This window comes from Cupressus sempervirens, chromosome 11 (genome assembly GCF_028749045.1).
Source record: "Cupressus sempervirens isolate cs-2001-9-10 chromosome 11, ASM2874904v1, whole genome shotgun sequence".
NCBI lineage: Eukaryota > Viridiplantae > Streptophyta > Pinopsida > Cupressales > Cupressaceae > Cupressus > Cupressus sempervirens.
The window spans coordinates 716488282-716515220 of NC_143128.1; positions in this window are offsets into that span (position 1 = coordinate 716488282).

The window sequence follows — 26939 nt, forward strand, 5'->3', positions numbered from 1 at the left end:
AATATCAATGGGTTTTCCATTTAATCCCTGTAATTGGGTTGTATGATGACTTTAAAAATAATAAAAACTTAAGCTAGACAGATGATTTTCTTTGGAAATATTATATTATAAAAAGAATTATTTCAAGACAATAATTTATTGTATAACCCAAAAAAGATTGTGATTTTCTATCATGAAGGCAAAAACATCCACTGCCAATATTGTTCTTTGTATTTGTTTACAATATAGATTTTCTTTGAACACAAAAAGTAATAATTGTAATTTATTATTATAAAGGCAACAAGATCAACAATAAGTGGCATGGTAATCATTTTTTTAATAATAATGATTTTCTTTGAGGGTTTTCCCCCTACCTAGTCTAGTATAGATTTTCTTCAAAAATTTCTTTCCCGAAAATCAAAGGATCCAATCAAAGAAATGTTGGAAATGATTGAAAAGATCATGAATAATGGAACTGGTAAAGAATGTTTTCAATCATTGTTTAGTCATTGATGTCAAACTTGCTACTTGCAGGAATGACAATTGCTTAAATGATCCAAGTACTATCAATTGGTTGATTGACAAGGAGGTGAAAATCAATAAGATGTAACTAGAGTACCTAGAGAAAGGTTGAAGTTATGATGTTGTAATGAAGTATAAGGATCAGCTAAGCCATTATTGAAATAGTGTATTGATGACATACTCTAAGACACAGAGGATGGACACACTGAGACACATCAAAGATGTAAGGTTTAACTAAGTCATTTGTAAAGCCTAACTAAGTTCATTGGATAGAGCCGAGCAAGCTAGTTAGAGCCGAGTAGATTCTAAGTTGAAGTTGATAAAGTTCAAATTTAGTGTGTGTCGAGCAACCTTCAGGTGTCGATGAAGATCAAGTTTCGAGCAAGATACAGGTGCCGAGCAAGATACAGGAGCCGAGTGAAGATCAAGTGCCTTGTCTTCAAGTGCCAAGAAAATAAAAAATGCTATAGGTGCCAAGTGCCAGTAAAATAACAATAGAAATTGAGTAACACAGAAGGAGCCAAGCATCCGTAATCTAATGATGCCAAGTTGCTGCATTATTTGTTAAGTCAAAGATTTGCTAGATCAGTGATGATAAGTTTGTTACATCAAATTTTGTGAATTAGTTGGATGATAAGGATGATGAGTAGATGTCACACAATTCTATGTAAACCATGCAAACCAATTCAAGGCGAAGGCTAGTGGACTTATCATGAAGTTTCTAGAAGAAACAATTTGGAGGGAAAACAATACCATTTTCTCAAGATCAAATTAAGATTTGAGCGAGAAATGAAGAACAAAACTTTTTAATAAGGAGTTACAAGTCAGAGATCAAGTGCGCATGCATGAGAGGGAGTTGGTCTTAAGTGTGGTCATGTGAAGAACAAGTGGAAGAACTCAAGGAGACAGATCTTGAAGGGTGAACAAGCTGTTAGCACTACAAGGGAGGAAAGCCAAGTAAAGAAAAGGACTGAAGAGAAATCTTAAACCTGCAAGGTTGAAGTTGCAATCAGTATCACGTCAAAACCCTTCTAATACTTTCTTACCATTGTATTAGATATTGAAATCCTACACTGCTAGGCTAGATTAATAGTTAGGTGGATAAGCCTCATGAGAAGGATAAAGAGATCCTCAAGAGAAGGATAAAGAGATCCTTAGGAGAAGGATAAGATATCCTTAGGAGGAGGATAGGAGATCCTTAAAGAGGGATGAAAGATTCTTTTGAGAAGGTGATTGTAAATCCTATGGACTTGGGTGAGCCTAACAACTCTATGTAAATCCTTTAACAAGGTGACATTCCAAGTTGAATGTTCTTAAGTCCTCTAACAAGGCACACTCCTAATAGGGAGTAGAAATCCTTTAATAGGGTCACATTTAACAATGTGTTGTAGCATTTAACGAGGCATACCATAAGAAGTGGTTGGAATCAATTGCACAGTTATTTTGTGGGCATCATCCCCACCCCATTTTTACCTTCTTATTCCTGGATGGTTTTTGGGTCATCAAAATCCTTAGTGTAATGGTGTGATGCATGTTTTCTTTCATGGTTTTTTAATGTTTAATTGCATGCATGATAATTTTAGTTATGTGCCACTAAGGATTAGAAGAAAAAGTTGTATTGGACATCTTTGGACCTTGGATAACTGATTCACCCCCCCTCTTAGTTATTCTAAAGAATTCTAACAATTGGTATGAGAGCTCACTCCTGATTTGTTTCAAGGTACTAGAAACAGAAAGATCAAGTTGTCCAAGAGAGAAGTTCCCAAGCTGAACAAAGACAACTTTTTTGCATGGAAAAGTCTGATGAAGCTACACCTCAGATCAATAGGTGACTATGCACAGACCTCAATCATAGTTGATCATGTGGACCCTGCAAGACCCCTCACTGTAGATGACATGAGCAAGAAAAAGGAGCACAATCAAGTAATGTTAGATATTGCTTCAACACTAAGCTATGTTGAGTACAATGACATCAAAGGATGTGATACTGCACATCAGATGTGGGAAACATTGTCAAGAATCTATGGAGGAGATGATAATGCAAAGAGAGCCAAAAGAGAGAGCCTAAGAGGAAAATTTGATGATACAAGGTTGAATTTGGAAATGGAATTGCTAAGATCTATGATTCTCAAGGAAGTCTATTAGGAAAAGGTGATTAGACTAGGAGTAATTTATTTTACCTAGACATGGAAGATGCTTCTTGCCTCATTGTTCAAACTGATGATGTATGGTTATGGCATAAGAGGCTATGTCATGTAAATTTTGACAATCTAATAAGCATCAAAAAAATGAAGAAAGTTAGAGGTCTACCAAAGTTGAAGAAACCTGATAACACCATGTGCAAAAAATGCCAACTAGGGAAGATGACCAAGTCAACATTCAAAAGCAAGGCTTATACTTCTAATGAAGTATTAGAGCTAATTCATATTGACTTGTGTGGTCCTATTGAAATGCAAAGCTATAAAGGTGACATATACATAATGCTATTTGTAGATGACTATTCAAGAATGATGACAATCATGTTCTTGAAACTAAAATCAAATGCATTTCAAATGTTCAAGTGGTACTTGGATAGAGTAGAGAAAAAAATTGGAAAAAGCCTAAAATGTCTCAGATCTGATAGAGGAGGTGAATTCACATCAAGAGAATTTGAAGAGTTCTGCAATGAAAAAGGAATCAAAAGGAAAACATCAGCACTTAAGACTCCACCACAGAATGGTATAGCAATTAGAAGGAATAGATCAGTTATTGACTGTGCCAGGACCTTAATGATGGAGAAAAATGTTGCACTCAAGTACTAGAGCGAAGCTGTAAGTACTATAGTCTACACACTCAACAAAGTTCAAGTCAAGAAAGGTACAAATGCAACACCTTTTGTATTATGGTATGGGAATTCTTCTAATGTAAAAAAATTCAAAATATTTGGATGCAAATGATATATATATATATATATATATATATATATATATATATATATAAAGAGTCTAGAAATGGAAAGTTCGATGCAAAGAGTGAGGAAGGCACATTTATTTTTTATTCTACTAGAAGCAAAGCTTATAAGTACTTGAATGTTAACACTAACAAAGTAGTAGAAAGCACAAATGTGAAATTTAATGAGCTTGCAGAAGTTCAAAGCATTGAAGACACCAAGAAAGTAGAAGAATACAAGACATTTGTATACTTTTATGAAGGAATGCCTAATAAGGGCAAAGTTGCAACTTAGAATGAAAATCAGCAATAAAATCTAGTATCTACCGAGTCACAGACAGTGAATGTCGAACAACAGACACATTCAGAAGCTGAGCTGCAAAATGCAAAGAATGTTCATTCAAATTCTGAAGGAAATGAAGAAATATCTGATGAAAATATACATGAAGATTTAGATTCTAAGAGGAACAACATGCAAACAAGGAAAGAACCAATATTGAAAAAATATGTAAGAATAAATCATCCTGCAGATCAAATTATTGGAAACAAAGAGGCAGGACCAATGACAAGGAACAAAATTAGAAGTGAGACATGTCTACTCAGCAAAATGGAACCAAAAATAGTAAATGAAGCCATAAAATATGGTGACTGGTACAATGCTATGAAAGAAGAAATAGAACAAATAGAGAAGAACAAGACATGGAACTTAGTCTCAAGATGAGTTGACAAGAATGTGATAGGAACCAAGTGGGTGTTTAGAAACAAGTTAGATGAGAATGGTGGAATCAAAAGGAACAAGGAAATATTAGTTTGTAAAGGGTATGCACAAGAAGAAGGACTAGACTATGGAGAATATTTTGCTCCAATTGCCAGAATGGAAGGAGTAAGGACCTTACTGGCATATGCAGCCTTCAAAGGGTTTAAAGTCTATCAAATGGATGTTAAGTCTGCATTTTTGAATGGTATACTTGAAGAGGAAGTCTACATAGAGCAACCAAAAGGATTTGTTGATGAAAATAACAAAAACAAGGTATGAAAATTGCATAAGGCTCTATATGGATTAAAGCAAGCCCCTAGAGCACGGTATGAGAGACTTCACAAGTATCTAGTGCAAATAGGATTTGAAAGAACTGATGATAACATCAACATGTACATCAAATCAGAAGAAGGTAAGGATATTCTTGTATCTGTATTATTTGTGGATGACATAGTTTTTGGAGGAAAGGAAGTACTTTGCAAAAGTTTTGCTGACAAAATGAAACATGAGTTTGAGATGTCAATGTTTGGAGAAATCAAGTTCTTTGTTGGATTGCAAGTACATCAACTAAAACATGGTATATTCATGACACAATCAAAGTACATCAAAGAGATACTCAAGACATTTGGATTAGAAGACTCCAAACCAGTCAGAACACCAACGACAATAGGACATAAGCTATCCAAAAATGATGAATCAGCTGAAGTCAATCAAACAATGTACAGATCCATGATTGAAAAATTACAATATGTTGTACATAGTAGACCAAACATAGCATTAGCAGTTGGAATAGTGGCTAGATTCTCTACTAATCCTAGAGAAAATGATCTCATGGCAGTAAAAAGGATAATGAGGTATCTCAAAGGAACTGATGATTTTGGCTTATATCACAAAAAGAATGAGAAGTTTGAGCTCAATGCATACACAGACGTAGATTGGGGAGGCAAAATTGATGTTAGGAAAAGCACAAGTGGAGGAGCATTATTATTAGGAAGAAGGCTAGTTACTTGGACTAGCAAAAAAAAAAAAAAACATGCACATCTCAGTCCATTGCAGAAGCAAAATATGTGGCAGTAGCAGTCAATTGCACAAACATTGTGCGGCTTAAATATCTATTGAAAGGAATGAAAGAAGAGGTAACCAAACCTATGATAGTGTATTGTGATAATAAAAGTGCTATAAACATATCTAAGAATCCAGTAATACATGCAAAAACCAAGCATATTGCAATCAAGTATCACTATGTCAGAGAATTGGTGGAAGACAAACAAGTGAAGATGGAGTACATTCACACAAAGGAACAAACTGCAGATATCTTCACTAAACCATTGCCTAAGGATCCTTATGAATATCTTAGAGTAAGGATCCTTATGAATATCTTAGAGGAAAGTTGGGGGTAATGCCCCTAACTAAAGCAATCTAAAGGAACAAAGAAGTTGCCCTGCATCAACAGGAATAGATCATTGAAATATCAGAAGAATGATGCAGAGGATGACAACAAGAACAACAATTCTAGATTAGTCATAAGCATGGTGATAGAGGGAGAAAACATGAAGAGGCAAAGCTTATATTTAGCATGTTGAAGATGCTACATCTTTGACATTTATGTCAAAGAGGGAGATTTATGGGAAACTGATCAATGAAAGGTCAGTGGGAGATGTATATGTATGCAAGGAGAGATGACAGAAGGAGATTTAGAAGAGATAAGAATCAACAAGTAGCTATGAAGGATCAGGAATACAAAGTAAGGATGCAGTAGTCTAGAGGGAGAATTAGAACAAAGGATTTAGTTTGTATCAGTTGTATTAGCAAAAGAAGGAGTTATATACCAAGTAGAAAATGTATGTAATTTTAGTGGTAACTAAAATTGATCAGTTTTTTTTCCATCAATCCCAAAGAGGGAGATTGTTGGAAATGATTGAAAAGATCATGAATAATGAAACTGCTAAAGAATGTTTTCAATCATTGTTTTGTCATTGATGTCAAACTTTTTACTTGTAGGAATGACAATTTCTTAAGTGATCCAAGTACTATGAATTGGTTGATTGACAAAGAGGTGGCAATCAATAAGATGTAACTAGAGTACCTAGAGAAAGGTTGAAGTTATGATGTTTTAATGAAGTATAAGGATTAGCTAAGCCATTGATGAAATAGTGTATTGATGACATACTCTAAGACACTAAGGATGGACACATTGAGACACATCAAAGATGTAAGGTTTAACTGAGTCATTTTTAAAGCCTAACTAAGTTCATTGGAGAGAGCCAAGCAAGCTAGTTAGAGCTGAGAAAATTCTCTGTTGAAGCTAAGCAAGTTCAACTTTAGTGTGTGCCAAGCAACCTTCAACTGCCCAATGAAGATCAAGTGTCGAGCAAGACACAGGTGCCAAGCAAGATACCGGAGCTGAGTGAAGATCAAGTGCCGAGTCTTCAAGTGTCAAGCAAAGAAAAAATGCTATAGGTCTCAAGCGCTAGTAAAATAATAATAGAAATTGAGTAACAAAGAAGGAGCCAAGCATCAGTAATCCAATGATGCCGAGTTGCTGCATTATTGGTTAAGTCAAAGATTCACTAGATCAGTGATGATAAGTTTGTTACATCAAATTTTGTGAATTAGTTGGCTGATAAGGGTGATGAGTAGATGTCATAGAATTCTATGTAAACCATGCAAACCAATTCAAGGCAAAGGCTGGTGGACTTATCATGAAGTTTCTAGAAGAAACAATTTGGAGGGAAAACAATACCATTTTCTCAATATCAAATTAAGATTTGAGTAGGAAATGAAGAACAAAACGTCTTTATAAGGAGTTACAGGCTAGAGATCAAGTGTGCATGCATGAGAGGGAGTTGGTCTTAAGTGTGGTCATGCAAAGAAGCCAAGAGGAGTAAGAACAGAGCATCAAGGCTTTGAATTGATCAAGTGACCATAGAGAGCATTGGCATAACAAGTGGAAGAACTCAAGGAGACAGGTCTTGAAGGGTGAACAAGCTGTCAACACTGCAAGGGAGGAAAGCCAAGCAAAGAAAAGGACTGAAGAGTGATATGAAATCTGCAAGGTTGAAGTTGCAACCTGTATCACGTCAAAACCCTTCTAATACTTTCTTACCATTGTATTAGATATTGAAATCCTACACTACTAGGTTAGCTTAACAACTAGGTGGATAAGCCTTAGGAAAAGGATAAAGAGATCCCTAGGAGAAGGATAAAGAGATCCTTAGGAGAAGGATAAAGAGATCCTTAGGAGAAGGATAAGAGATCCTTAGGAGGAGGATAGGAGATCCTTAAAGAGGGATGAACGATTTTTTTTGAGAAGGTGACTATAAATCCCATGGACTTGGGTGAGCCTAACAGCTCTATGTAAATCCTTTAACAAGGTGACATTCCAAGTTGAATGTTCTTAAGTCCTCTAATAGGGCACACTCTTAACAGGGTGTAGAAATCCTATAATAGGGTCACATTTAACAATGTGTTGTAGCCTTTAATAGGGTAGGCCTTTAATAGGGTAGACCATTAGCAGTGGTTGAAATCAATTGCGCAGTTATTTTATGGGCATCACCCACACCCCAATTTTACCTTCTTATTCCTAGAGGGTTTCTGGGTCATCAAAATCCTTAGTGTTATGGTGTGATGCATGTTTTCTTTCATGGTTATTTAATGTTTAATTGCATGCATGATAATTTTAGTTATGTGCCATTAAGGATTAGAAGAAAAAGTTGTATTGGACATCATTGGACCTTGGATAACTAATTCACCCCCCCTCTTAGTTATTCTAATTAATTCTAACAAGAAATTACCATTATATCATTATTCTTACTTGAAATTTGAAATTTGGACCACATTGACCCACATTTAGAAATGTTAGTCTTATTAGAATAAGACATTATTATTATTAGAATAATACTAATATTTTTTTTTCAATAGTCTCATTTCAAGTTAAGATATGCTTTCAAATAAAAGTCAAATAATTACAAAACAATTATTAATGACATATCTTTGTAATCACTCCACAAATCAGGTGTACACTACCTCAAACCTTGGTGGAAAGATTTCAATGATTTCTATGGTTTTCTATACATGTTTAGAGATACATGATATTCATGGTTTTCTATACACATGCATAAAGTAGATAATCTTAATCCTTATTGGAAAATACAGTGTAGTACCCCTTTCTTGTGGCATATAATTTTACACAGGGCTTAACCTTGCCTCCCTCATAAGTATACTCAACTTTCACACAATTTCACTGTGAAACTTCTCTTTAATATATGGAAAAATAAAAATATCATTCTCTTTAATCTTAGTTTTATTGATAAACATATTTTCCTTGTACTCTAAAGCCATCATTTGTTCTAATATTTTTATTAAGATTTTGGTGCAAGAAAGAAAATTTCCTACTTTAAGTTGTGTATCTCCAAAAGTTGTTAGATTTTTGGTGTAATGTTGTTTGTGTTTGTACTTGGGTTCCTTCTAACTTAACATTCCTTAATGGGTGTTGACATGGATGCAACCAATCTTCCTAGCAAGACAATCATAGAGATTGTGGGTCTCATTTGTTAGGATTAGAGAGATAGAAATAACAATTACATGAAAATATAGCTAATATCAGAAAAGAATAAAGCACAAAGAAGATAACACAAGACACAAAAATTTAATGTGGTACACCCAATCCTTTGGCTACGTCCACGAGACAAAAAGTCCAATATTATATTATCTAATGATTTCAACCTGATTACAATCCACAACTCATTATGCCGCAATAAGTTGCTAAATCATCATCACTTAAAATCCCTAACCCTAAGCCTTTTATAAAAGTATTTGTTTGCTTACAAAATTAGGGCTAGAGTCGAATACAACATTTTGACCCTTAGAAAATAGTTGAAAAAATAGCCCCCGACTAGGATACATGAAAAGTGTAGAGTACTTACCTGATTAGTCACCACAAACTAACAATCTCTCACTTGGGGACTAGTCAGGCTCCACACAAAACAACAATCTCCCACTTAGAGACTGATCGTGTAGCAAGACTGCTACCCTGTGAGGCTCCCATTGGATAAACTACCTTAGACTCTATTGTTTGCTTATTTTGTCTAGTCTAGAAGACCAATTGAAGCTAAAAAGAAGTTCAACTACTCCATTGTCACTTCCTTTGTGAACATATCTACCAAATTATTGTTTGTATGTAGCTTTTCAAGTTATTAAAGAATACTTTATCTAAGTCCTCAAGAGTAATACAAGTTTTAAATTACAAGTGTGTTACATTATTTATTAATCATATTAGAATACTTTTCAAGTGCTTTAAAATATTGTACGTAATGATATTAAATTATTTTTAAATGTCTAAGAAGATACTCAATTAAAGATTAATTATTATGAGAAGAGACATAATTACATTAGTAACAAGTTTTGAATGCAATGACATAAGCATGTTTCTAAAAGATTCCTACAATAAATAAATAATCTACAAATTGAATTATTAATTAATAAATAACTCGTGAAAAAGTTTTAAAAATATAACTCTAAGTGAAATGCATTTACTCTTAAGTAAATAAGATGATCATTACCTTATCTTCATTTTACTATATATTAATGTCTTAAATAGCTTATCTAGTAATTTAGATCATGGAAGCTATAAGAGGGCCTAGTCTCTCTAGAGATGACTCATCAAGAAAAAAGAGAAACAAAATGAGCTACAGGTTTCATGTAAGGAGTTTTTGAGAAACTAATCAGAAAGAAGGATCTTCAAATGAACACCATAATTTTATACTAAGAAAAGCACCTCAAGCTATAAAGAAAATAATCAAGGAAGGGGCTAGTGAAGAATCCAAAAGGAAAGGTAAGAAAAGTGAGCTTGGAGTTAGAATCAAATTTAAAAAAGAGATTACAGATCCTTATTAATCCTTAGTCTCATGGAGAAAACTAAACCATCTTACACATCAGAAAAGAGAGAAAGGTAACAAATCGAAATAAGAAATTTGAGGAGGGAGGACAAAAACTTCAACCTAATTTGACTAATTTTTCTTAAGCTTAATTTGTTCCTTAGTGTATGATGTTTAACATTTTCCCTCACACATAGTCTTTGACTAAATAAATTATTCAAACCATATCTTGAGATATAAATTCCCCTGCAAATTGTACTTTAGAAACCACCTCCACACAATTGGAAGTGTTAAGGAAATATAATCTATAGCCTAGGGAATATATCCAAGTGAAGCTAGAAAATCATAGTACCAAAGGGAAAAACATGTGCATAGATAAAAGTCAACAAGCATGAAGAACCATTGCTCAAGAAACCTTGGAGAAGTGACATCACTAGAAATAAAAATGCCCCACACAACCCAAATGAAGTTTATATCACTCACTTCCAACCTTAACACAATCTCTATAGATTATTCTTCATACTTCTAGCTTATAATTTTTCCTCCAAAATTCTATTTGATTTTTTTACTATTTGAAGAAAGTGCCCAATTTTATAAGTGGATGAAGATACCTTTTTTTTGGCATCTCAAATTTTTAATTATTAATTTTAAATGATTTAAAATAATATATATCTAAATGATCTATTTAATTTTTTTTTGAAGGTATCAATATTCAATCATTTTAAAACTTTCTTTGGTTCATAATTGTCTCATTTACACCACTATGAGGATCATAAGTATGACATTTTTTAGTGCATAATTACTAGAGCATCCTTAAATAGGTATCAGGTGACATTAAAGTGGACATTTTAGTTGTTCGACACTTACTGAATTCTATCTGGAGAATCATTACTATCCTAAAGCTATAAAATATATTTTAAAGTTTTTAATAGGTAATGAGTCAAAGACTAGATTTTTTAATTTTTTATTATTATTAGTTTAAATTAATTAGTATTATGTGTTGAGATTGAGTAGACTCAAACCCAAGACCTCCTAGATAAGAGACTCACAATTTACCATTGTATTGTAGGCTCTCACCTAAAAAATATATATGAAGTATCTTTTAAGTATTTAAGTCACATACAAAGATAACAAAAAAATGGTTGCAATGTAATGTATAATTTAGAATCTATAAGTATGCAAAGTGTTTTGAAAAATTTGAATAATTGAGAGGGGTTGAATTAGTTATTCCTACACAATTATTTCAAAAATTCAACTATTGAAAAGTTCTTAACAACCATCAACTGCAACTTAAGATATTCATGCAAGAGCATCCTAGGTGTAAGGCAAATCTTGCATCACCCAAAAAAAAATTTATGTTTTGTCTTTTCAATAAGGGCTATCTTAGTGAAAAGTTTCTACTTCTAAAAGCTTACTATTTTTAGTTAGCTAGTTGTTTGATTGCAGAATGTTCTAATTCATTCCCCAGAGGTTCATCGCAGGTATATTAGCCTACTAGTAAAGGTCCATTGCAATATTAAGTCTATGTGTGAAAATTTTGGTCAAACCTCAATTGATTAGAGCTTGCACAAGATAGGAATTGTAGAGAACTTCATGGAATTTAAAAAATGAGGTCATAATATTTAGTCAATGTAACAGGCATTGAGCTATCGTCTTTAAAAGTTGTGCCACTTAAAATCAAAGAAAATGAAATTCTATCAAAATTTCTTCTAAATTTTGAAAGTTGTTGGTGCCTACTCTAATGTAATAAAATATGACTATTAATAATATTTTATGGTTGGTTGGCTTCAAGGACTAGGGTTAATATGATGTAGGAGCATCCTGGCCATCACGTTATCCCCCTGTTTCTATTGGTTGCTATCAAGGTACACCAATTGCTGAGTGCTAGTAATTTTGTAGTTTAAGCCAAGTTCAAGTTATCCCACATCATGTTAACACTCAGATTCACATGTTATCCCATCTCACCACTGCAATATGTGCCAAGTTTTGTAGTGTGTGCCGAGTTCCATAATGTGTGCCAAGTGATTCTTCATGTGTCGAGTAACTCTTCATGTGCCAAGAGACTCTTCATGTGTCAAGTTTTCCTGTTTATGCCAAGTGTTAGCATTTTGGACATGATTTTTACATTTTTGGTGCTAACTAACTTGCGAGATTTATTTCAATCGCACCATTTATCATGAGATCTTTTCTTTGGATGTGTCCTAACCATTGGTTGGTCAGCCTTATTATTTTGTATTTTCTAGAATGATATGTAAGCCATTTGGAAAGCATAAATAGGGTGTTTTGTCTTAGAGTTAAGCAAGCTTTTTGGGAGGAGGATTTTGGAGTAGTGAATTTGGGAGTAGATGAAGGGAAAATTTTCCTGAGTCTGTGAATAGAGCACTGAATGTGAAGTAGTTTACAATAGGATTATGGTGGAGTTATGAGTTTGGATAAGAGCTAGTGGGTGTGGTTTAGAAATAAGGAGGTTGCTTGGTGGCTTGTGAGCACAAGTTAAGATCTTGGAGGTTTCTACCAGATTGTTGTTATGTTACAGATCTAGGCTAGCTGGGATTCATTTTTTTAAGTTGGATCTTGAGGGTGTTGGATACAATTGTTTAATTGTGTGTTTTCTTTGATGTTACACAAATGTCATATTCAGATAGAGTCTACCAAGCTTAATTGGTTAGCAACTAAAATCACAGAGTCTACGAAGCTTAGTTGGTCAGAAAAGCAAAAGACAGAGTCTACCAAGCTTAGATGGTCAGAAAAGTGAATTATAGAGTCTACCGAGTGTTCCTGAATGTTACTCTGTGGAAACAGTTTCTACCGAGCTCACTCAGGCATCGAAGGTTTTTGTGGTAAAAGTCAGTTTCTACCAAGCTCACAAGTTCATCGAAGGAAAGTTAGTGTTTACTGAGTTCACTCAGTCTCCAAATGATTTTGTAGAATTTGTAGTGTTTACTGGGCTTCAGTTGGTTAAAACTAAACATCATTTCTGAAGTAGTGTTTACCGAGTAGGGTCAACCAATGAAGGATTTCATTGTTTCAGGAAATAAAGTTTAATTGTTTCATGTGATGTTTGTAGCCAAATGATGTAATAATTATTGGTAAATGTAACTTGTAAATGAGCCAACTTGATAATCTATATGATATAAATAGAAGGTCAAGTTGTGAATTCAAAAGTATGGATGAATGAATGAGGAGCATGCAAGTGAGTTAATTGTGTGAAGAGGAAAGTGTGAGCGAATTTTGAAGAAGGATCAGATATCCTTGAGGAGAAAAAAAGGTGTACTTGGTCAAAAAGGATCTAGTAAAGCAGAAAAAAGATCTGTAACAAAATTTTTTAGTTGCATCTCATTTAGGTCACTTCATTGTTACTTTTTCATCATTGTAGCAGTGATTCCTAAATCTTTTAACAGAGTTGGTTTAACAACCATTTTTTTAAATCCTCTAACAAGGTGGAAAGTTCTATTAAAATTTTCTAAAGTCCTCTAGCAAGGCCACTCCTATCAAGGTGATTAAATCCTCTAACAAAGTCACACCTAACCGTGTGTTTTGTAACCTTTAACAAGGTTGGCTCCTAATAGGGTTCACTTTAGAAGAGTGAAAATTAGTATCTAGTTACTTGGTGATTTTTTCCATATTGGGTTTCCAAGTTAAATATGGTGTCTCTTGTGTTGATGTTATTTCTTTTAGGCATGCATGTTAAATCTTTGTGAATGCTTAAAGATCAGTAATAAGGTAATATACATTTACCAAGTTACAACATTTTTTTTGTGTGGCTGCCGAGTGATAGTAGTAACTAAGTTTATAAGACATCTAAGGGATCTAGAGATTTGTTTTTGTTGTAACTGATTCACCCCCCTCTTAATTACTCCATCTATATTTCCAAAAATTGGTATCAAAGATTTTAATGCTTGCAGGAAGGATTTCAAGGATCTAAGCTAAAGATCAGGATATCTTACAAGAGGGAAATTCCAAGGCTTAATAGGGATAACTTTTTAGCATGGCAAGGTCTCATGAGACTCCATCTGGCTTCCATTGGTGATATAGAATTGAAATATCTTGATGAAGCATATGTAACTCCTTCTGGTACACTATCTATCAATGATATTACTGAGAAGAAGACTCATAATACCATGATGATAGATATTGCATCTGCCCTAATCTATGAAGAATTTGATGATGTCAAGGACTACAAAACTACCTTTGAAATGTGGAACAAGCTAAAAGATATCTATGGAGGTGATGATAATGTGAGAAGAGCCAAAGTAGAAAGTCTAAGAGGACAACTTGATTAGATGAGGATGAGAGAGGATGAAAACATTGCCAGATATGTTGAAAAGACAAAGTAGTTGTCAGGGCAATCAAGGCTTCTGGAGGAGACATTGAGGAAGAAATGGTTGTAAGTAAAGTTATTAGAAAATTACTTCCCATTTATGCAATTAGAGTTTTTGCAATTCAAGAAAGAAGATGTGAAGAAAATCATAAGATAAATTTAGAAGCAATAGTAGGAAGATTGATTGCATTTGAGCTAGATAACTATGACAACAATGTTCCAACTTCAAAGAACATTGAATCAACATTTGAAGCCAAGATTTCACTCAAAGAAAAGGGAAAGAAGATAAAGGAATATTAGTTAGAAAGTGAAGAAGAATTAGAACAGAGTTCTGATAGTGATCTTGAGGTGGTTAAAGCTCTTCTAGCAAAGAAATATTCTAGAGGCAAAGGGAAATACAAAGGTAAAGTTCCTCTAATTTATTTTTCATGTGAGGAAATTGGACATATTGCTACTAGGTGTCCAAATAAGAAAAATAAATATGAGAAGAAAGGTCACAAGTGCAATGGAAAGAAAGATTTCAAATCATTCAAGAAAAAAGGTAAGAAAACATGTTTCATGGCTAAGGATTCTAATAATTGTGATGATGGTGAAGATGAAATTGTTTACATTGCTGTAAAAGATGAATTTGATAATGATGAGGAAGATTAAATGAAACTTATCTATCATGTGAGCAAAAATGATACATGGAACATGGATAGTGGTTTCTCTCATCGTATGACTAGTGACAAAACAAAGTTTGAATATTTTGAAGACTATGATGGTGGTACTGTGAGATTTGGTAAAAATGAACCTTGCTACATGAAAGGAAGAGGAAGAATCTCACTAACCAAAGAGCTTGCATGTGATAATGCCTATTGGGTTGAAGGACTAAAAAACAATCTATTGAGTGTGGCACAACTAATCAATATTGGATTCAAAGTGGAATTCATGCATGGAAAAGTAAGACTGCTGGATGACAAAGGAAAGTTGATTGGATCAGGCATACAAACAAAAGGTAACTTGTTCTATCTTGAACTTGGTGAATGTTCATGCTTTATTGATCAAGTTTAAGAAGGTTGGTTATGGAACAGAAGGTTATGTCATGTGAACTTTGATAATCTGGTGAAAATAAGAAAATTCAGGAAAGTAAGAGGCATTCTTAGTATAAAGAAACTTGATGTTGGTCTATGCAAGAATTGTTAGATTGGTAGGATGGGAAAGAATAGCTTTAAAAGTAAGAACTATTAGGCTAAAGAAGTTTTAGAAATTGTACATACTAATTTGTGTGGACCTATTAGAATTGAAAGCTACACGAGGGAAAAATTCTTCATATTTTTGTTGATGATTACTCTAGAATGATGACTGTCATATATTTGAGAGAGCAATTAGAAGCATTTGAGAAGTTCAAATGGTATTTGGCTAGAGTAGAGAAGGAAACATGGAAAAGACTAAAATTTTTGAGGTCAAATAGAGGTGGTGAATTCATCTACCATGAGTTCAATAAATTTTGCATTAAAAGAGGAATCAAAAGACATGTATTAGCACTTGGAACTCCTTAGTAGAATGGAATAACTAAGAAAAGGAATAGATCTATCATGGATTGTGCAAGAACTTTAATGATTGAAAAGAACATTACTATCAAATACTAGAAGGAACCTATCAGCACTATAGTTGATACGTTGAACCGAGTACAACTGAAGAAAGACTCATTCAAAACCCCCTATGAGTTATAGTATGGCTATAAACCTAATGTAAATTACCTAAAATTATTTAGAAGTAAATGTTATATTTTGAAAGAATCTAGAAAAGCTAAATTTGATGTGAAGGGTGATGAAGGAATATTTTTGGGATATTCTTGCAAGAGTAAAGCATATAGATGTTTGAATTTGTCTTTTCACAAAGTCATAGAAAGTGCACATGTGAAAGTTGATGAGTTTGCAGAAAAGACTGAAGAAGAAAGCAAAATTTTTTGAGAATATTACAAGAGATTTATTTTCATTGAACCTGATACAGTGCCAGATACATCTGTCAATCAAGAAACTTCTACTCCCAAGTCTTCAGTCACTGAGTTGCAAGAAGTTCAAATTGAGTTATAGGAACCTGAGTCACATTCAGATGCTACTGAGCCAATGCCTACCGAGTCTGAAGAACCCGAGTAGCAGACAGGGTAGCCAAAACTTGAAGTTGAAATACAAGAGGATGACAATGCAATTCATTAAAAAGGAAAGGAACCTATATTAGCCAAGTATGTAAGGAGACATCATGCTCTAGATCAAATCATTGGAAACAAATCTAAAGGTACTATGACAAGAAGTAAGCTAAAAGGTACTTGTTTACTTGCTGATTTTGAACCTAGAAATGTCAAAGATGCATTAGAAAATGAAAGTTGGATTGAGGCTATGAATGAAGAGATAGAGCAAATAGAGAAGAACAAAACATGGACTCTTGTACCTAGGTTTAAAGATAAAAATGTGATTAGAATTAATTGAGTATTCAAAAATAAGTTCAATGAAGATGGTAAGCACTAGTACATTTGGGTTCACAGCTTGCCAAGTTCACCTACAAGAAAATAACCTATTGAACGGAAACCAAAGAAGGAAGAGGCAGAGCTTGGAAAAACTAAACAGACTGAGTGAGAAGATATTGCAAACAAAGAAAAATGTATTGCTATACAATATACCTTGAAAATGAATTATGAAATACAATGAGAGAGCCTGAATATAAAGCCCTCAAGGAAGCTTTTAGAACAAGCTAGAAAGTGCTAGAAGATAAGGTTGACAACTAACCATATGTCCACAAAAGGTGGGATATCCTCAAATAAGGTGAGATGATAATTATGACTTTAAATAGGAACAAAATCCCATGTTGTCAACAACTCATCAACTAAAACTATTAAATAAATGCATTAACCTAAGTAAACTTAAGTAAAAGAATAAATAATTAATAAATAATTATTTACTCTGACACCTTACCTTAAGTGCAACTTAGGGGAATGCCTAAGCTCACAAAAACCAAGATGAAATGTAGAATGGGTCCTAGCAATGAGGTCATGTTAGGTACCCATGTACAATGCAAAGAAATGCAACCTTTGAAAATGGGGAAAGAGAGAAAATCACATGGGAAAAACCCTCCACCAAAAAGAGGTAAGAAAACCTAATGAAGGACTGAAGAAGCCTCCAACTATAGGAATGTCCCAAAATAGGAACAAAGAGTGATCATGAAGAGCATCACTAAACCATTAGGAAGCTGCAAATTCTTTCATTAGAAAGAAACTGCTGATCTGAAGAACCTCCATGGAAGAAGAAGGCATAAATCAAGCGTGTCTATATGGTAGATGATCCATCTCACCGAAATACATAGGTAGCTAGCCACTACAATCACCTAGTATATAGGATCAACCACTAAAAACATAGTTCATAATATCAAACCATCGAACCAAGGAAGCATTAGAACAAAAAAAAACCCCCCTAATGTAAATGGGGTGAGATGACAAGCAACTTAAAAGGTGGGCTAAAATCCTTTGCAGAAAGAACCAAGAATGACGAGAGAGTTGAAGAGGTACAAACACTTATAAAGGTATGGTCATCGACACTACATGGGGCAAAAAAAGAAGAGGGCAAAAAAGCAGCAAACAACTATCCCCCCATGGTGCTTTATAAAATAGTGCTCGTACAACTATCTCAAAACAATGTTCATGAAACTAAAATGAAATACTAGTAGTTTATCTCAATGTGTTTGCATAAAGATGCTTACAAATGATAGCTAGAATGATTAGGAAAGGAAAAAAGCTTATATAAAAGATAGTATAGCCAAAAAAAAAAGATCCCATGCCATGAAAATGATCCTCGGACTTGGAACACCCAAGATATCCACCATAGAAAAAAAATGCCAAAATACATGATAGAAAGAGCATGGGGTAGAATTTAAAGGAAATGACAACATTTTTGATAAGTAGACAAGACTAGCTTTCCAAAATTATAATATTTTCAAAAAATAGAGATGGGATGCAAAAGATATGTTTGCTAGAATGAAAAGGTAAACTTTAGACTTTGACTACAAAAATGAGCTAAAAAATACATCAAAACCTAAAAATACCTACACCAATGTCTCCATCTCAGAACCAGCTTTCTAGCGCTTCTTTCAGATTGAAAAAATACCTTTGTATGCTCAAGTTATGGCCAAAAAACTACAAGTAGGTCAAAAAGGACCCTAAAGACCTTGCAGGTGTGATGATGTGGTGTTGACATCATTCTGATGTCAGCAAGTCATTGTATTAAAATTGATGGCATTGTAGATATGCCAACAAAAAAAGAGGCCATGTGGCATCCACGTGGCAAGATGTTGATGTGGCTAGGTGACATGACAGTGGCCACATGGAACCCGTGCCACATGTCACTTAGAGATTGGTCCAACTATGATGGAACTCTAACTATGCAACAGGTGCTAGAAGGGTTGTAGAAGGATGATGGTCACTGGTGGTGATGGCCACAATGGTGGCAGAGGCTGGCAGTACCACGGGCCATAATGGCTAGAGGGAGGCTCGATGGTAGTGACTAGGCTGTGGTGTCACCGCGGTGGTTCTATGGTGGCACAACTGACTGCAGTAGCTCCAAGGCCAGGTGCAATCTATGAGGGGGTGGTGTTATGGTAGAGTTCTAGTGGTTGCTAGGTAGTGGTGCCAAAATCAATTTTTTTTTCATACAAAAATCATCTGTATAGGTCTGTACAGCATCCTGAACAAAAAAAATTTGCCTCCCAGATCAAATTTCTCCAAAATAGACAAATTTTATATGGATCCTAACTGTAATAGGTCTTCTAAACTAAATGGTAGTATTTTTTAGGCCCAAAGTGCTTTGAAAAATTTCTCTTCCCCTGATTGAAGAAAAATGCACAAACAAACTAGGGTTTGTGTCTTCGAATCGCAACTTCAAAAATCCTTCAATGAGGAAGCAACAGGGAGGCTCCGATACCATGTAAAATTTGATGGAATCCAACTTCATAGCTCACCAAGAGCACCTACATGCAAAAAACCTGTTAAAGGGAAACCAAAGAAGGTAGAGGTGGAGCTTGGAAAAACTAAATGGACTAAGAGAGAAGATATTGCAAACAAAGAAAAATGTATTGCTATACAATATGCATTGAATATGAGTTATAAAATAAAATGATAAAGCACAAATATAAATGCCTCAAGCAAGCTTGTAGAACAAGCTAGAAAGTTCTAGAAAATAAGGTTGACAACTAAGCATATGTCCATAAAAGGTGGGATATCCTCGAACAAGGTGAGAGGATAGGTATGACTTTAAATAAGAACAAACTCTCATGTCATCAAAAACTCATCAACTACAACTATTAAATAAATAAATTAACCTAAGTAAACTTAAGTAAAAAAAAAATAATTATTTACTCTAACAATGATCTTGGAGGAACTTAATTTGTAAAGATGGTTCGTGGTAGAGGAAATGCTGATAATGCTATATTGGATCAATTGAAACAAATTTTAGTAGGATTAGATGTTGTGGAGATAGCCTAGAGGAGAGGAGCACATATTGATGATGTAAGTGATGATGAAGTAGCTGTATCAAACCATAATCTATAACTTGAAGAAGATCAAGATGAGAAAAGATTTTTGAGAGTATTGTCTAGGGAAAATTCAAAGCCTACTGTAGAAGTTGTTACTTATGATAGAAAATTGGATACCAATGTTGTGTTAGATTGAATCTCAAATATGGACAAATTCTTTGAGTATGAAAACACTCCTAATAATAAGAAGGTGAAGATTGTAGTTACTAGGTTGAAAGGTCATGCTTCACCATGGTGGGAGAATTTGCAAACTAATAGAGAAAGGAGAGGAAAGGAGAAGATCAAAACTTGGCCAAAGATGGTGAATAAGGTAAAGAAAAAATTCCTTCCTATTGATTACCAAGTTAGCTTGTTAAGATAGATGCAAAATTTAAATTAAAAGGACATGACTGTGAAAGAGTATACTAAGGAATTCTATAGATTGGACATCAAATCTGGACATGTATATGATGATGCTGAGGAAATTTCAAGGTACATAAATGGATTGAGATCTAGAATTCAAGATGAAATAATTTTTGTGAAGTTGGAAAGTGTGGAAGAAGCATATCAATATGCCTTGAAAGTTGAGGAGATCTTGACAAAGAAGCATGAACAAAGACAAAGAGGTAGAGGTGGTAGATTCTAGAGAGGTAGAGGTAGATCTTATTGAGAAGGTGGCAGATCTGATAGTTCTATGAGTGATAAAGGAAAATCTAAATGGAAAAATGATGACAAAGACAAGACTGAGTGGAAAGGTGGTAATTCATACCAAGGAGGTATTGGATCTTATCGAGGAAGATGTAATACTTATTCTAGAGGTAATATTTGTGGTAATTGTTTCAGATGTGGTAAAGAAGGAAATAAATCTTTTGAATGTAGATATTTTGAAAGTGGAAAAAATAATAGAAATGTTGTGATTCAAGGAAACATTGGGAGTTCACCAAATGGACCTGAGGCTAGAGAAAATTTGATGGTGAGAACAACCTTATGTAATAAGGGAAGTGATGAGGAACATATCCTTAGAAGAAGTCTTTTCAAGACTAAATGTAAAATGGATTGAAAATGTTGTAAGGTAATCATTGATAGTGGAAGTTCTACAAATTTGGTATCAGAAGAGTTGGTTACAAATTTGTAGTTGTAGAGGCTAAAATATCCCAAAACCTATCATGTTACATGGATCAAAGATGAGCATAAGATATTAGTAAGTGAACAATGTGTTGTGAAGTTCAAAATTGGACATTACTTTGATTAAGTCTTGTGTGATAATATACCCATGGATTGTTCTCGTATTTTGTTGGGTAGACCTTGGCAATATGATAGGTATGTTGCGCATGATGGAAGATTGAATCAATATACTCTTTGGGTAAATGGTAAGAAACAAATATTGCTACCTTTGTTTGAAAGTCCGGATGAGGTCATTCGTACTACAATAAAAGTTTGCATGGTTAATGGAAAGTAATTTGAAAAGGAAGTAAAGAGAATCAAGTTTTTTTGCTATAGTTCCTAGAGGGCTGAGTGTTGGTAGTAATGACCAAGCATCAAAAGTTGGTAATGAAAAAGTGACAATAGATAGTGGTGGCTGAGTACCAAAAGAGATTGCAAAATTATTGAATGAGTACAAAGATATTGTTGCTACAAATATTCTGGATGGTTTACCTCCAGTAAGAAGTATAATTCATTGTATGGATCTAATTCCTAGAGCTATTCTGCCAAACAAAGCACCATATAGATTGACAAGTTGGTTACAAAGTTGTAGTTGTAGAGGTTGAAACATCCCAAAACCTATCATGTTACATGGATCAAAGATGAGCATAAGATATTAGTAAGTGAACAATGTGTTGTGAAGTTCAAAATTAGACATTACTTTGATGAAATCTTGTGTGATAATATACCCATGGATTGTTCTCATATTTTGTTGGGTAGACCTTGGCAGTATGATAGGTATGTTGTGCATGATGGAAGATTGAATCAATATACTCTTTGGCTAAATGGTAAGAAACAAATATTGCTACCTTTGATTGAAAGTCCAGATGAGGTCATTTGTACTGTAATAAAAGTTTACATGGTTAATGGAAAGTAATTTGAAAAGGAAGTAAAGAAGAATCAAGTTTTTTTGCTATGGTTCCTAGAAGACTGAGTAATGGTAGTAATGACCAAGCATCAGAAGTTGGTAATGACAGAGTGAAAATAGATAGTGGTGGCTAAGTACCGAAAGAAATTGCAAAATTATTGAATGAGTACAAAGATATTGTTGCTACAAATATTCTAGATGGTTTACCTCCAGTAAGAAGTATAAGTCATTTTACGGATCTAATTCTTAGAGCTAGTTTTCCAAACAAAGCACCATATAGATTGACACCTATAGAGAATGAAGAACTTAACAGACAAGTGCATGAGTTGTTGTAGAAAGGTTTGATCAGAGAAAGTTTGAGCCCATGTGTTATACCTATTGTATAAGCACCTAAAAAGAATGAAGAATGGAGAATGTGTACTCATTTTACAGCTATTAATAAGGTCACAATAAAATATAGGTGTCCTATACTGAGGATGGATGACATAATGGATTTTTTGAGTGGAGCAAAGTATTTTACCAAGATTAATTTGAAGAGTGTCTATTATCAGATTAGAATCAAAGAAGGTGATGGGTGGAAAACTACTTTCAAGACAAAAGATGGTTTGTATGAATGGTTGGTTATGCCTTTTGGTTTGACTAATGCACCTAGTACTTTCATGAGGTTGATGAAAAAAGTTTTAAAAAGATTCTTGGGTAAGTTTGTGATTTTTTATTTGGATGACATTCTAATATTTAGTAAGACTAAGGAAGAACATCTTGAGCATGTTAGACAATTATTACAGAGATTGAAAGAGGAAATGTTGCTAATTAATCTAAAAACATGTTCTTTTATGCAAGAGGAGATTGTGTATTTGGGATTTTTTATTTAAGTTGATGTTTTGAGAATGGATCCAGAGAAGGTTAAAGCAATATTGGAATGGCCTACACCTGAGAATGTGGGTGAGGCAAGATCATTCCATGGTTTGGATATTTTTTACAGAAAGTTTATAAAGAATTTCATTGTTGTTTGTAATGCTATGGTTGAGACAATTAGGGGAGATAAAAAGGAATTCAAGTGGACACATGGAGCTGATAAGAGTTTTGAGACTTTAAAACAAAAAGTTGTTGAATTACCTATTTTGGCTTTGTCTGATTTCAATTAGGTATTTCAAGTTGAATGTGATGCAATTGGTAGTGCAATAGGAGCTGTATTAAATCAAGAAGGTAAACCTATTGTTTTCTTTAGTAAAAAGTTGAATGATGCTAAAGGGAAATATTCTATGTATGATCAAGAATTTTATGTTATTGTTCAAGCATTGAAGAAGTGGAGACATTAGTTGATTCCTAAGGAGTTTGTGTTGTATACTAATCATAAAATTTTACAATACTTGGAAAGTCAACATAAATTGAATCAAAGATATATGAAGTGGGTTGAGTATTTGTAGAATTTTACATTTGTGATTAAGCATAATAGTGTAGTTCCTAATAGAGTTGTTGATGCATTGAGTAAAAGATATTATTTGTTGACTCAAATGAAGGTCAAATTTCTTAGTTTTGATGAAATGAAAGAGTTGCATGCTGTTGATCCTAATTTTTCTAAGGCGTGGAGAGTACAGAGTACCAAATCTGATGAATCACATAAGTATGATGAGTATTTCATTCAAGAAGGTATCTTGTTCAAAGATATTAAATTGTGTATTCATAGATGTTCTATGAGGTTGAATCTAGTTAAGGAAAAGCATAGTAGTGGATTGCGTAGACATTTTGGAATTGATAAGACATTGAGTTTGCTAAAAGAGAAGTATTATTAGCCACAAATGTATAAGGATGTTTAGAAATTTATAAAGAGTTGTAGAGTTTGTCAAGTTGCAAAAGGAGTGAGTCAAAATACTAGTTTGTATACACATATTACTATTCCTGAGAAATCTTGAGTGACATCAGTATGAATTTTGTTCTTGGATTACCTAAGACAATGAACTGGTATGATTCCATATTTGTTGTAGTGGACAAATTTTCTAAGATGGCTCATTTCATACCATGTAAGAAGACATTAGATGCTGAGTATGTTGTTGAACTTTCCTTTAAAGAGATTGTGAGATTGCATGGATTAATAGGAAGTATTATTTCTTACAAAGATAGTAAGTTTGTTGGTTATTTTTGGAAAACTTTGTGAAAGAAGATGGGTACTGAGCAGAAGTTTAGTTCTACATTCCATCTATAAACAGATAGATAGATAGAGGTTGTGAATAGAAGCTTGGGTAATTTGCTGAGATGTTTAGTTGGGAATAAACCAAGTAATTGGGAGATGGTATTAGCACAAGTTGAATTTGCATATAATAATTTTGTGAATAGGAGTATAGGGAAGACACCTTTTGATATCGTTACTAGAATGAAGCCTAGACGAGTATCAAATTTGAGAGATATTGGTGGTGAAGAAAAGAGAAGTCTTGTAGGAGAAGAATTTGTTGGTTTTATTGAGTAGTTACATAAGGAATTGAAGTTGAGGATAGAACAAAGTAATTAGAAGTACAAGGAGAATGTTGATCAGTCTAGGAGACATCATGATTTTCAAGTTGGTAATGAGGTGATGGTTCATCTAAAGAAAGGAAAATTTCTAGTTGGAACATACAGTAAGATAAAGATGAAGAAGTTTTGACCTTGTAATATCTTGAAGAAGTTTGATAGTGGAAATACTTATGAAATTGAGTTACCTGATGACATGGATATATCTCCTATATTCAATGTTGTTGACTTATACAAGTATCATGAGTCAAATGATGAAATTATTGTGTCAGAGGACTATCCTAAGAAGTAGATTGAAGAAGTTGAATAGATATTGGATTAGAGAGTTGGTAAGAGAACAAGGAGAAAATATTATTATGAATATCTGGTGAAGTGGAAGAATAGACCTATGGAAGATGCTTCATGGATTTCTCAATTTGAGTTAGATTCAGCTCAAATTGTGAAATCTAAATAATTCAAGAGAATCAATTCTTCCAATCCTAGTTGTATAATGTAGGAGCATCCTAGGTTGTACTGTTATCTTGCATGTTTTCAAAATTTTCACAGTGTTGCTGAAATTGTGTTTTGCTGAATCTATATTTTGCTAAAACTGTGTTTTCTAGTTTCTAGGTGCACTTTGCAAACCAATTATCTAATTTTGTAAAATGAATGAAAGGATGCACTTTTCAAGGATAGAAGAGGGCACAGATTACTTCCTTTTATCAAAGGTACAAGTTCTAATTTCTCATAGGTTGGGAGATATGGCAATTCTTCCATAGTATTGATTTTTGGTAGTTCTATGCAATAGTTTTCGATGCTTGTCTTTTGGGATGGATGCGCACTTATCCTTAGTGAATTAGCCTTTGGGCACTTACAGGCTTGTAGAGGACCTAAAATAATACCTACAGTTTGAAGCATGAGTTCTAATTCAATTGGAGCTAGGATATATCTCATTTTTTCTCAAACATCAATTTCTAAACATTTAATTCTTGATGCAGGGTGACTTGTGGCTCTTCAAGTATTTAATGCTAGGTTTATTTTCATGATGGGTATTTAATATTTACTAAGAGTTGATTTTTTCTAGAAATATTTGTAAGCCATTTTGGCTAGTATAAATAGAGTGTTTAGGCCTAGATCTAGAGCAATTTTTAGAGATGATTTCAGAGCAGAAATGGAAAGTGTGAATTTGAAGTTGGATCTTTGATTTGAATGTATTTTGTATCTAGCCGTAACCTAGAAGGCCTTACAAATGGGAATGTATGATGATATTTTCATGAATCAATAAAAAATATTGTTCTCTCTCCATGGTGTTGTTCTCTTTTGTGTTTTTTTCCGTTGTGTTAAATCATACATGGTGGTTTGGGTAGCTAAGAATGTCATTGGCCTTAGTTACTCCTGAGATACCCTATGTCATGTACATTTTCATATATATTTCAATTTTCAATTATAGCTTCTCCTAGGTTAATGAAATTCCTAAATTAGGACCCATTTAAACACATATTTATGAACTAATTTCAAGGAACATATAGAAAATTATGATAGATACCTAATGGTGTTTGATTTCATATATTTTTCCCCTAAGCCATTCTTTTGGGGACCTGTTCGACATTAATGATAGATCTTGATGTTTGATTGTATGCTTTATCCTTAATCCATCATATTATGACCCCTATAAACATGCATCCATTTAAGCCAATTCTTTTAGCATCCCTTTCAACATTATTATTTGTTAAACATTCTATTTTACATTTCACTACTTAAACGATCCTATAATGGCCCCTTTATACATGCATGTAACACATATATGAACTATCTATATGACCTAGTTTAGAAAATTATGATGGATTAAGGTTTGATTAAATAGGTTACCCCATTTTAAGATATTTCATTAGAACCCCTTACATTAAATTATGATCTAGCTTGATAAATGTTCATTTTTAGATCATCCCTTTAAGTAATCCTATTAAGACCCCTTCAGATATCCACGTGCACGTATAAACTAGAGATCATCATGACTAGTTTGGAAAATTATGATCTAGACTAATGTTTGATTTTAGTTTTAACATCAAGACCTATTTCAACATTATGATAGAAATTTAATTTATATTTTTAGATTTTCCCCTTAAGACATCCTATTAGGACCCCTTTATTAATGTATGTACAGGATATGTCTACATTTATTTTATGTTTAGGACTTAAATATGTGCATGTTCATTTCATGTATGTATAGGAATTATATGACCATTGGTTCATTTAATTTTTATATAAATGATCTATGTGTATGTTCATTTCAAGTTTAGGAAGTTTATGTATGTACATGCATACATATGTTCATTTAATGTTTAGGAATTATATGTATGCATGTTCATTTCATGTTCTTAAATATAAATTTGATAATGTATGTGTATGTTCATTTACATATCCTAATTTAAACATGCACATATATTCATTTTATTTTTA